Below are 13,242 nucleotides of genomic sequence, written 5' to 3'. Positions count from 1 at the left end.
TGCATTAGCGAATCAATAATGGCAGAATAGATGGGGCCCAATGTGCTGGCATGACCTCAATGACAAAGATGTTTAGAGTTGGGTCATTTATTACAGAATTACAAAGAAATGTAATCTGGAATAATGAATGGCCCTTCTGAGGCTGGCTATCATGAGCATGATTGTGAAGGGGGGGGGGAAAGGGGAATATTCATGTGCCATTATTCCCCCTCGCCAAATCTTACCGTGAACTAAAAATTGAACACATTATAATAAGAGGGCCATAAAAAATCACACTTGGTTAATAATCAAGAGAGGAAGGTGTCTCAAATTCTCATCTGCCAGGCATTTCCCATTTTTCAACTGTCTTGACAGTAGGTGACCTTATTCTTAACATTCTGACCATGGACGGAAAAGCAATAGATTGCCCTTCATTACTTCAGCCTTCATTGATTTCCTAATGCATATGTCCAACGTTAATAAATAGAGCCATTTCTCTAGCAAAAAAACAGAAACAAAAACATAGAAGGCAGTTGTGAGTTGTTGTTTTTTTTGCTTTGTTTGTTTGCTTTTTGTTTTGTTTTGTTTTGTTTTACAAAGAACAATTATTTTGCATTGTCTCCGAGCTGGTGTTTAGAGATGGATGTACTAGGTAAGTCATCTGGCTAATAATAATGAGGAGGAGGAGGAGGAGGAGGAGGAGGGGAAGAAGAAGAAGAAGAAGAAGAAGAAGAAGAAGAAGAAGAAGAAGAAGAAGAAGAAGAAGAAGAAGAATAAGAAGAAGAATAAGAAGAATAAGAAGAAGAAGAAGAAGAAGAAGAAGAAGAAGAAGAAGAAGAAGAAGAAGAAGAAGAAGAAGAAGAAGAAGAAGAAGAAGAAGAAGAAGAAGAAGAAGAAATTAAACGGAAATTGAACAATTGCATGTGTGTTCTCGAATTTGATAAGGATGAATACTACTGGGGCAGTTCTTTATTGTTTGAATGTTTTAGTCTGCCTTTATTTAAGATCTGTAAGCTGCCTAGAGCTCCCTTTGGTGAGATGGCAGCATACAAGCTTGATAAATAAAATAAATATAATTTCTCTGAATTAGGATGTAGAATGGACAGGTTTCCTCTCCCTTTCACCTGCCTATGGAGATTCAGACCATGGTTGTCCCAAAGGTGCTTTTTCAAAAGGCAACTGGACTTTGTTTGATTTTGCTTGAAGATGTTTTGCTTCTCACCTCCAATTGCGTTGTCTTTCCATTGTTCAAAATTGTACTCTTGCTTCTTCAGGAGAAAATAAAATGATTTTAGTTCCCTTCCTTAAACACATGGCGACATGTTATTTAATAAAATGAATTAAGCCAACTGGTATTTTTGCATCGTCTACACAATGATGATAATAAACTAGGTAAAGACATATTGAAAACAAGATAGTTAATAATGATGTCTAATTAGAAGTTGTGTTGCAAAATCAACTACATTACTTGTAATGAGGAAAAATGCAACAGAACGCCGGAATTTTTTTTTTCTCCTGTTAAGTTAACATTCTCAACTTTAATGGATGCTTTAATTAGGCTTCATTATTGATGCACACATTTTTGGAAATAAAATTCATTTGTGTACAGTCCTCTACAGCCAAATCTATTCAAAGAGGGAGTCTTACAGCTGAAGGATAAAGTATTAGATTAAAAAAAAAATAACTAGCTCCCCACCCCAGCCCCAAGAGTACATAGTTAAAAAAAATGCTTATTCAAAAGTGATAAAAGCATGTGGGGACTGCAAAAGATTGCCTTAATGGATACTGCACAAAATTAACAATGAATATAAAATACATTTGCTCACAAAAAAGGGTTATTTTTGCTGTATGGTTTTGGTCCAAATTGCGCTTTCAGCTACTAATTACACAAAGTAACACGTGCAATGCAGATTTAAGTTGCATTATATATTCACAATTCTAGACTTGTTTGTTTGATCCCCACAAGGAAGAGAAGATCAAGCTATTCTCCAAAGTGCCTGAAGGCAAGAGAAGAAGCAACGGATGGAAACTAATCAAGGAGAGAAGCAACCTAGAACTAAGGAGGAATTTCCTGACAGTTAGAACAATTAACCAGTGGAACAACCTGCCTCCAGAAGCTGTGAATGCTCCAACACTGGAAGTTTTTAAGAAGAGACTGGACAGCCATTTGTCTGAAATGGTATAGGGTTTCCTGCCTGAGCAGGGGGTTGGACTAGATGACCTCCAAGGTCCCTTCCAACTCTGTTCCAAAGGTGCTTTTTTGAAAGGCACCTGGGCTTTCTTGTTTTTCTTTGAACTTGGAAGATATTTTGCTTCTCACCCAAGAAGCTTCTTCAGCCCAGAGCTGAAGAAACTCCTTGGATGAGAAGTGAAATGTCTTCAAAGAAAAACAAGAAAACCCAATTGCCTCTTGAAAAAGCACCTTTGGGACAACCATTACGTGGAGGACTAGAACCTCCATAGACTTCCAAATCTGTTCTTCTATTATTTGTTTGTTAGGGTGTGTTTGGGGGCTCTGAAATGCCTCATATATCAGAATTCTTCACATAATTGTCAACTTTATTTATTTAATGTGTGGCTGCCCCACTCACACATAACGTGACTCCGGTTGACGTACAGCATTAAAACTTAACAATAGAAAACGGGTTCATTTATATGTTGAATAGTATTCAGATCCATATATTTTATAAATGAGGATACATTCATCTTGGGACACCCATTACATTTGTTTGTGCGGTCTTCGTTATCCTCTAACTCAGTGGTTCTCAACCTTTCTAATGCTGCGACCCCATAATACAGTTCCCCATGTTGTGGTGACCCCCAACCACTTATACATCACCAGGTGCCAGGGGCGTGGCCAAAGAAAAAGGGGAAAAAATGGTGGACAGCCTTGTTTGGCGACCCCCGTGAAATGGTCGTTCGACCCCAAATGGGGTCCCGACCCACAGGTTGAGAACCACTGCTCTAACTGCAACATCTCTCCATCTCTCTCTCAGCGGAGATCACTGGGAAAACACGATTGGCTTTAGGTCCAAGTTAGATGGCAGCATTGTCAAAGAATGTGACATTATAGCTGCCAGCCTAGATGTATGAGTTGGATGTGACTTTTAAAAGATGAGAAGAGGAAAAAAGCTGGAAAATAAAGATGCGAAGGAATGGATAAAATGAAAAAGGACGTATTCTCTGGATCCCAGCCTAGATCAAAAAAAAAATCTAAGCTGGATTTGAACATTACATTAATAACACAGCTGGCTGGGTTCTTTTTACTCCAATGAAACTAGCCATTGTTTTTGTTGCTAATCCTCATAAGCTGAGAATTTTGTTGTAGATAAAGACTCCTTACCAATCTCACTTTTCTCTTGCCTTACAGCATAGAAAATTTTTTCCTCTATACTAAAAAAACAAAAACACAACAGCTCAATAGTTTGTCACTTACGGTTCTGCCTCTTTTTCAGTTAAGTGAAAATAATTTTGCTAATTTGCCAGCTGGCACCAAAGACAATATGCTTTATCAGCTCATCCTAAGCGCACATGCCCCAACATGTTAGACTGAAATTGTGAATATTGCAACATCTGCAGATTTGATTAGGCATTTGCAGTTTCAAAGTCTTTTGTTGGTGTGACACAATGCGGCTTTCGTTCACAGTATGGTCACAAAAGAGGAGATCAAAATTGCATTTATATTAAGAGAGAGAGATTGAGAGAGAGAGAGAGAGAGATTATCTGAATATCTGCCAAACGGAACGGTCTTTAGTTAAGAGATAATATTTTTCCCTCTTAGTTTTCAAAACACCGAAAATGCATGCAATTTAAGCTCTTTGTCCACTTAATAGTCAGTCATCATAATTAAGACTTCTAAAAAATCTTGGTTGTTGTTTCAATCATTTGCATAAGCTGTTTTTAAGACGTGGGTTGGAAGGAAGAAGAAAGAGAGGGAGGGGTTCTTTGAACATTTATTTGCATTTGTTATAATTAGCCTTCCATTTCACTCCATTAAATTGCTTTCCTATTTTTTTTTCAACTATACTGTAAAGTTCTGTTGATGTTAGTTATATGGCTAATGTGGTCAAGAGATGTGATATTTAGCTGAAAATCAAGATGGATGAACTGGCTAGTGGCAAGATTGCTGGGGAGAGTAAGACAATGCCTTGTTTGTCCTTGTATCATTATGGTCATGGTCTTGGCTTCTCCTGCTGCCATTAGGTCCCAAGGGATCCCCAGTAAGTCACAAAAGATCTCAAGGCATCTCCCATTGGAATCAGATGTAGATGAGAGGATAGGCCTCTAAGTGCTGAAAGATCTGTAGCCGGAATCAAATTTCTGAGCATCGCACATCAGTGAAACTCACCATCATCCCTCTTCTCATTCAAAAGTGCCTTGACAATGAGGCTGAATAACTAAAGCCACTTCAGAAGAGATTAAACCTCTTTGAAAATGAAAATGAAAATGGTATTTGTTCTTTGGAATCAGGAACAATGCTGAATCTAGCTGGAAAACCTTGGGAGAAAATTAGCCTTCTAAACTCTATTTCTAATGGAAATTATGATACCAAATTAAAAAAAAAACACGGGTTCCTTGGGATAACGTCTTTCTGGAGATTTCTAAACAAATAGGAAGTTCAACATGTGCAGCTCTTTATAAATAGCACTCTTATTTGCCTGGTTTTTACTAGGCAACATCAGAGAAGGCTTCTATGTCCCCACTGTGTTTGTTTGTGCCTTCAAGTCAGTCTTGATTCTTGGTGACTGCCTGGGATAATTGCTGGAGTTCTCCTGCAAGTTTTGTCTGCTTCCTAGGCAGTGGTGGGATTCAGCTGGTTCTCACCATTTTGGCAGAACTGGTAGCTAATTTTTTGTTGACCAGTCCCAGTCCTAGGGCTGAGACAGAAGAGCTTGGCCAAGGTCACCCAGTTGACTTTATGCCTAAGGTAGGAATAGAACTCATTGTTTTTGGGTTTCTATACTGCTGTCTTAACTACTACTCCACCAAAATGTCCCTTAAGTCTCTACTAGGCAGTGCAAGGCACATGATTGAAGATGAAATCATTCTCTACATATTCAGGTTTCACATATTGTAGGCTTGAGTGCTGTTTCCAGCTGATACAACCATATTACCCTTCCTGTTAGTTTGCCTTACATTGAAACCAACAATCTTGTATTGTTTCATGTTCAAAATATCGTAATGTTCTGTTATGGAGCTCAAGTTCTGACTTCAGTCTAGTAATGCAGAATAATGGAAAATAATTAACTTGAAATTAAATGTTCGGTTTTTATGGCGTTACAGCAGAGTTCTAATGTGAATTTCAAAAGATATTCTAAGTGCATGCATAAATCAATTAAATACAAAGAATCATAACTACTCCAGAAAGTAATATATTTGTTGGATAAAAGACTGGTTCATAAAACTGAACCCTACTATGATCCAGTGTGCACACAACACTTTGCAGTGGAAGTGAAGAAAATTTTCTTCCTGTGAAGAAATATTCCAATTTTCTCTCCCCAAGCCATATCTTTGAATACATTTCTGGAAACAATTGCTAGTTAATTGCCATACTGTCAGGTGACACTTGGAAATAATATATTTCTTGACCTATTCTTTTTCACTCTTTGAGTGAAAAGGAAAATAGTAGAAAAAAAATCTTCTGTTGTATAATATAGACACTAGTATCTTCATCTTCTTCTTCTTCCTCCCCCTCCTCCTCCTCCTCCTCCTCCTCCTCCTCCTCCTCCTCCTCTTCTTCTTCTTCTTCTTCTTCTTCTTCTTCTTCTTCTTCTTCTTCTTCTTCTTCTTCCTGCTCCTCCTCCTCCTCCTGCTCCTCCTCCTCCTCCTCCTCCTCCTCCTCCTCCTCCTCCTCTTCTTCTTCTTCTTCTTCTTCTTCTTCTTCTTCTTCTTCTTCTTCTTCTTCTTCTTCTTCTTCTTCTTCCTCCCCCTCCTCCTCCTCCTCCTCCTCCTCCTCTTTTTCTTCTTCTTCTTCTTCTTCTTCTTCTTCTTCTTCTTCTTCTTCTTCTTCTTCTTCTTCTTCTTCTTCTTCTTCTTCTTCTTCCTTCTTCTTCTCCTTCTTCTTCTTCTCCTTCTCCTTCTCCTTCTTCTTCTTCTCCTTCCCTCCCCCTCCTCCTCCTCCCCCTCTTCTTCTTCTTCTTCTTCTTCTTCTTCTTCTTCTTCTTCTTCTTCTTCTTCTTCTTCGTCTCCTTCTCCTTCCCTCCCCCCTTCTTCTTCTTCTTCTTCTTCTTCTTCTTCTTCTTCTTCTTCTTCTTCTTCTTCTTCTTCTTCTTCTTCTTCTTCTTCTTCCTGCTCCTCCTCCTCCTCCTCTTCTTCTTCTTCTTCCTCCTCCTCCTCCTCCTCCTCCTGCATTTTGTTCCTAACACTTCTTTTTAAAATTTGTCTTCAGAAGAGAATTTTAATGATGTGCCCAAGAATGGAAAGAGATTAATCCTTCCTCACATAGGTCCCTGATGATAGTCAACAGCTCACTGTGGCAGATGGTGATACCAGATGTCTTGAAGAAAAACTGTTCCTCCCTCTATAGGATGTCTACCTTGGATCCAGCAATTTGGGATAACTATCATTCTACCTCCATCCTTAATGTTTGGAGCAATAGAGAAAATATGTTGACAAGTGTACAGATCTCAGGAAGTAGCAGTTATCTGGGGCCAAGCAATGTGGATTGTCTCCACATCCATATCAACATCCCCAGCATAGATCCCAACAAGGACATGGACAAGATTAGAAGGGCTTTCATATGCTCTTCCTTTATCATTTGCATCCCTGTCCATCTGGGCTCCATATAGGACAAATGGGACAACATTGTGCAAAATAATTAATGTGACACCAAGACTTAAACCAAACACAAAGAAGTAGTCTCAGACTATTTCAACCTCCTTGAAATCTCTCTGCTGACTGTGTCTATGGAGATTCTCAGTCACTACAGGTCATGGTTGTCCCAAAGTACCCCAGAACTGAAGAAGCTTCTTGGATAAGAAATGAAGCGTATTCAAGGAAAAACAAAGAAAGCCCAGTTGCCTCTTGGAAAAGCACCTTTGGGACTCTAGGTTTGATTGTGCAGATTTATCATGGAATGAGGGATTACGACTTCATATACATCAAAAGGTTATAGGCACTCTCAACAGTCTCAATAGATACAACGGGCTGTTGTTAGTTGCGAAGTCATGTCCGACCCATCGTGACCCCATGGACAACGTTCCTCCAGGCCTTCCTGTCCTCTACCATCTTCTGGAGTCCATTTAAGCTCACACCTACTGCTTCAGAGACTCCATCCAGCCACCTCATTCTCTGTCGTCCCCTTCTTCTATTGCCCTCAATCTTTCCCAGCATCAGGCCCTTCTCCAGTGAGTCCTTCCTTCTCATTCGGTTGCCAAAGTATTTGAGTTTCAACTTCAGGATCTGGCCTTCTAAAGAGCATTCAGGGTTGATCTCCTCTAGGACTGACCGGTTTGAATGCCTTGCAGTCCAGGGGACTCGCAAGAATCTTCTCCAGCATGGTTGTTAGCACGGTTTTTAATTGATAGGGCACTGATCATCTGTCTACCATATCACCTCCATCTTCATAACTCTCCTGTCCTCTCCCTTCTTCCCTCCTCCCCCCAGTTTAAATTCTATGCTAATTTAGCCACTTTATACATCTGATGAAGTAAGGTACAGCACACAAAATCTTATAACTTTTAGTCAAATATGCCAGTCTGAAAAGACGCTACCCAACTCCTTCTGACATTTTTTTGCTATATACTATAAACCCAACAGCTTTCCTCTTACAATCTGAACAGTGGTTCACTCTACAGTTTATATAGGACTTGCTTTTGATAACCAGCAGATAGTGAAATGGTTTATAATGGCCTCTTTGCTCTTATGCCACAGAAGTGTTCCTGGAATTTTGTTAATTTGGCCCTAGCTTGGCCCATGAGAGCTAATGTTAACTGAGTGTCAATGCCCTGCCTTTCTTTCTTATGATCATCTTTTTCATCGGCATCCTTCTAGATTTTCCATGCTTTAATTGTTTCTCATGGTGGAGTGATTCGTCCTGTGAACTTTTTCTCCCTGGATTGGAAAAAATGAGCGGGGAGAGAGGCTTCAGATATGGTGGAAAAATGAGTAACATCATCAAATATAGGTGGATTGGACAAGAATTTTGGAAGCCCCAAACTAAGCATAAAGGCAAGGATTAGATTTCGGCGAAATGTTTTGGGTTAGAAATTTGTCACCCCTGAACATTGTTCACATTGTGGGAGGTGGAAGCCAACGTCACTTGAAGGACATACATGTTCCTCCCATGTTCTGTCCAGCTTCTTTCCCCTGCTGTCATTTCTCCATTCTTCTATTACACTCATAATCATCTTCTATTCCTTTATTACACTCAACGATATATCCATCTTCCCTGTCTCTTGCTGCCTAGTATACAAATTCTTTGATAGTCTCAGTCCTTTGAAGTACAATAACTGATCTTTAAAAAAATATATATCTTCCCGTGTTAATCTGATATTTCTGCAGGAAGAATTATTTCTGATTGGTGAGCATATTAGTCTTGCACAATCAGCCGTCTAACGGAAAAGACATACATAATTACAGAGTGTGGTTTGTGAAATAGTTCCTCCTGAAAAGAATGAGACTTTCATTCCCATCCTAATTGTTTTACCCTGTTGAGATATTTGAATAGAATTGTTCCTTTAATAAACAGAAGGGGAGTCCTAAACAATAGTAAATGCCAAGGTTATTGCTTTCATGTGTCTCTTTTCAAAAGCAAACCGAACAAAATCTAAAGGTCATTTTTTTAAAACTAGAACTACCTGAGTGGCTCTTTATTCTACTTTTATCCTCCCTCCCCCCATTTTTTGTGTTCCTGTTGTGACACTATGTGATGGCATACAAAAGGCAGACTGGACAAAAGGCAGATATCAGTATGACTTATACCATTTGCTCTCTGAAAAAAAGCAAAAAAAAAATAAAAAAATAGCTGTGATAGCCCATGTGGATAAGAAAAGAAAACTATCTACTAGAAACAACAGAATCACCATATGCAAGCTGTGGAGTTCCCCAAACTTGTTAACAGGTTCACGAGGTTGGGAGACCCATCAACAACGCCCAAAAAAACAGACTTACTGTCAAAGCAAGCATTTCTCAACATGGACAGCAATAAAAATGTCTGGTGAAATCTACCAATAGTTTTCCATTGTTCTTAGAGAAAGTTGAACAAGTAGAGAGCCAGCTAGTTAGAAACCAGGAGACTGTGAATTCTAGCCTTGTCTTGGCACAAAAGCTGGCTGGGTGACTTTGGGCCAATCACCAGGAGACGGTGAGTTCTAGTACCGCCTTAAGCATGAAAGCTGGCTGGGTGACTTTGAGTCAATCATCAGGAAATGGTGACTTCTAGTCCTGCCTTAAGCATAGAAGTCATCTGGGTGACTTTGGGCCAATCACCAGAAGACAGTGAGTTATAGTCCTGCCTTAGGCATGAAAGCTAGCTGGATAACTTTGGATTAGTCCTTCTCTTTCAGCCCACCTTACCTTGTTATTGTGGGGAAAACAGGAGGAGGAAGTGTGTTGTCTATGTTTGCCACCTTGAATTATTTGTAAAAATAATAAAGGTGAGGTATAAATGAACAAAGAAGCAAATAAACATAAGGCAAGATAGATTTAGAGGTGTTTCAAGCATCATTATTTGAGAATGTCATGAACAAGAATGCATATATTACAATTCTACACAAAAACAGGAATTGCAAGTAGTGACATGGTTTCATACAAAAGTTGCGAAAACGTATGTCATATCTACATGCAATGAGCAATAATGCATTTCTCGGTGCATTTTAGTGCTTAATGGATTCATTTGACCAGAATGACATGTCTTCCTAGCGATAGAAGGGAGTGAACAGGAGTCAATGAGACCATTAAGAAGTTGGATTAGGAAGAAGGGGGCCCAGGTTTAAATAGATCTTCAGACATAGAGAGTCTGGGCAGGTCAGTATTTCTCAACTCAACCAGTCTCGCAAAGTGTTCTTGTTATGGGGAAGATTATGGCACCTCCTTTGGGGTAGAGCATCATATAGATCTATAGATAAATAAAATGGCCTAATAAAGCTGTGTTTCTTTAAAATAAGTTCCTCTATTCTGTTTTTCTTAGATAGCATTTCTCTAAATATCTAAAATCACTGTAAACCAGTTTGGGCTAACCAACACCATACGTTTATTACATAGCTGCTGGAGTTGCCATAGTGAAAGAATACCGTGTCACGTTGAACTATTCAAGTTTAATATTAAATCAGAATACTAGGTACAGAGTATTTAGAGGTATTTTTTAATCTTTCCTCCTTCTTCTCAAACAAAACCAACCCTTTTTTTTTTAATCAAAAGACTGTAAACCTCTTAGCATGAAGGTCCATCCTATTGAATGTTTATGTTCAGGAATGAATCCATACACAGCTACAAGAAAATAATGAAAACCTCAATATTAATTGACATGTTCAATTCATCTGAGAAATGTAATATTTATTATTTGAAAGACATTTATTTTATACGTGACATAGTCATAGCCTATTCCATTCCATGTTCATAATTCTTCCGTATGTGTGTCTATGTCTGATATTTCCAGAATTACTAACAGATAATGGCTATTTTTGAACCCCATGTTGCTTTTGTTTTTGAACCCATGATATAGCTTATCTAAACTGATTTGCAGCCAGACAAAAATTTTGAGTTTTACAATGGCAAAGGAAGGAAACCAGTTCCGAAGTTGTAGGTTGATCAGAGATCCTCCGTTGTAAAGAATAATTTGGACTGAAACGGGACTTTATTTGCTCTTGTGGCATTTTGCACCAAATATGTAAAACTTTCTCTACTGTTTTTATTGTTAAGATGGACTATTTCATATGGCACAGCTGTGATTAAGTCTGATATTCTAATCAGATGCATGAGCCACAAACCATTGCTGCATGAACTCTGTGGAGGTCTGCAAGGTGTGGTCAAGAGAAGTTGTGGTGAATGATGAAAAGAGCAGTATGATGTCTCCTCCTCCTTTAGGGATGGACATACGGACATTTCATCCACGTATATAAGGTGTAGTGTTTTACTTGATGGATTATAATGCTCATTTCGTCATTTTGATGAAACTCTTGGATTTTGAGAATGCCTTTGATGAAGCACTTTGATATGGTTGCCCAGAAGATCCCACATGAAACCTTTGGAAGTTGAGGTCCACATGAAAGAATGTTGTTTTTGTATGCATACAATTATATTATGTAGAATTAAAAATGAGAGAGCAAAAGGGGTCTGGTGGCCTAGAGGTTTTGCTCTGGCCTCACCATGTGAGTTTGATCCTAGATAGCAATAAATATTTCTCTCTCTAGGTGCAATGAGTCTGCTGTGGACACTGCATAGGCACCAGGAAGGGCATCCGGTCAGTAAACGCAGCTCAATTCAGTCCCCCTGACTCCACCCTGATGCAAGGGATTACAGGCTCATTAAAAAAATATGAAAGAGGGAATGAGAAGAGGAGAAAAAAAACAGTAAAGTGAATATGACAGTCTCAATGTTTATACCTGAGCTGTAGGATGTCATTAGCGTGGACAAGTGAATTGTTGAAATCCAGTTTACTTTTGTGTCGACTCCTTTAGAATCCTTAACAGTCACATCTTTATTTCCTCCTTTTCTTCCTCATTAAACGTATGCAAATTCTTGCAGAGAAATTGGACAAGATTAGTATAGAAATAATAATAATAAAAAAAAAAAGTTTGCAAGTTTAATAAACAATTAACACAGAGCATACATAAAAAAGATAAGTGAGTGATATATATGCATAAAATATTCAAACCAATAAAAGATCATTAAAACATTACAGCAAATTAAAATATAATTATAAGTTTTGGGATATTGAATGTAACTTTCCCAAAATTAATAAATTGAAACTAATTAAGCCCAGACCTGTCCTGTCTTTGCCTATTCCCCTTTGCTCCCATTTAATTAGTCCATTTGGCCATTAACTGCAAAGTGTTACTATTTTAATATTTGCTCTCTTAAATTTAGTATGTTAGCAACCTCCCACTATTTCATATAAAAATCACTAGCAATGATTCCTATGCAGCTAGCATGTATAGGTAGTGAATCTCTGAAGTTCAATTTAATTTCCTTATTCTTAAATTTTGTAAAAATAGAGCCCTTTCCACCTACAAGACTTTGTGCATGCTTTTTTGCTCATTTTCCAAAAATTATATATTATTTTGTACCCCCCCCCTTTTTTTTTATTCTGTCAATATATTCATGTCATTTTCTTTTAATGTGGTATGTTTGGAGGGACACATTTCCTAAGCGTATGCAATTTTATGCAGACTATTTATTCAGCATATACATTTTAGCCAGGCAAAAATTTGAAGATTTGAATTGAAAGCAGTTTGATCATATTACCCTTCATACTTAAATATTAATTTGTTTTGATGTGTCAAATTGCATCAGGTGCCTTTGAGTTTAAAATTCATGTGCATTTGCTCATGTACAAACAAATATTTTTTTATAAAAATTGAATCTATTATTCAAATCAATTCACTTCAACTCTCCTTCCTTCCTTCCTTCCTTCCTTCCTTCCTTCCTTCCTTCCTTCCTTCCTTCCTTCCTTCCTTCCTTCCTTCCTTCCTTCCTCCCTCCCTCCCTCCCTCAGCATAAAACTGCATTTCACTTAAATACATTAGGGAATTACCAACTAGCTATATTCCATTAAATGAAACAAACAAAATTTATCTCCTGTTCCATGACTACTAGCAAAAATCAGGATGTAGTTGGATAGACTCTGACATATGATAGTTAGAAGGTTTGATTCAATTTAGGATATTATTGCTTTTTTCAGATCTGCATAATCATGCTGCCTGCATAATAGTAAAATTATCTCACTGGCTATGGAATTTAGTTATGATCAACCTTCATCAAAACAGCTTTCACTGAAGTTAACAATGGAACTTGTTAACAATGGCTACTGCCATTCTTAAAGAGTCTACCTTGGAGCAACAAAAATGGTCATCATCTTCCTTGAGGAGCTATGATTGTTATTTGGCCATCTAGTCCAGTACTAGATCAACTGACCAACACTTATGTTGTGTTTTGCTTTCTTTTGTTCCCATCCCAAGCTGAAGGTGCCCAACTGCACTTCTGTTCTAGCACTGATTTCCACTTCACAAAACCCCAACTCACCAGATTAGCTGAAACCCTGCTAATCTGACCTCATGGTGTTTGCTGTGAACTACAAGGCCCAACTGTTTTTTCTAAGTAAAA

This window comes from Crotalus tigris, unplaced genomic scaffold, assembly GCF_016545835.1.
Source record: "Crotalus tigris isolate CLP2741 ecotype Arizona unplaced genomic scaffold, ASM1654583v1 scf7180000017622.5263843, whole genome shotgun sequence".
Lineage (NCBI taxonomy): Eukaryota > Metazoa > Chordata > Lepidosauria > Squamata > Viperidae > Crotalus > Crotalus tigris.
Note: the sequence above shows the minus strand (reverse complement) of the source record.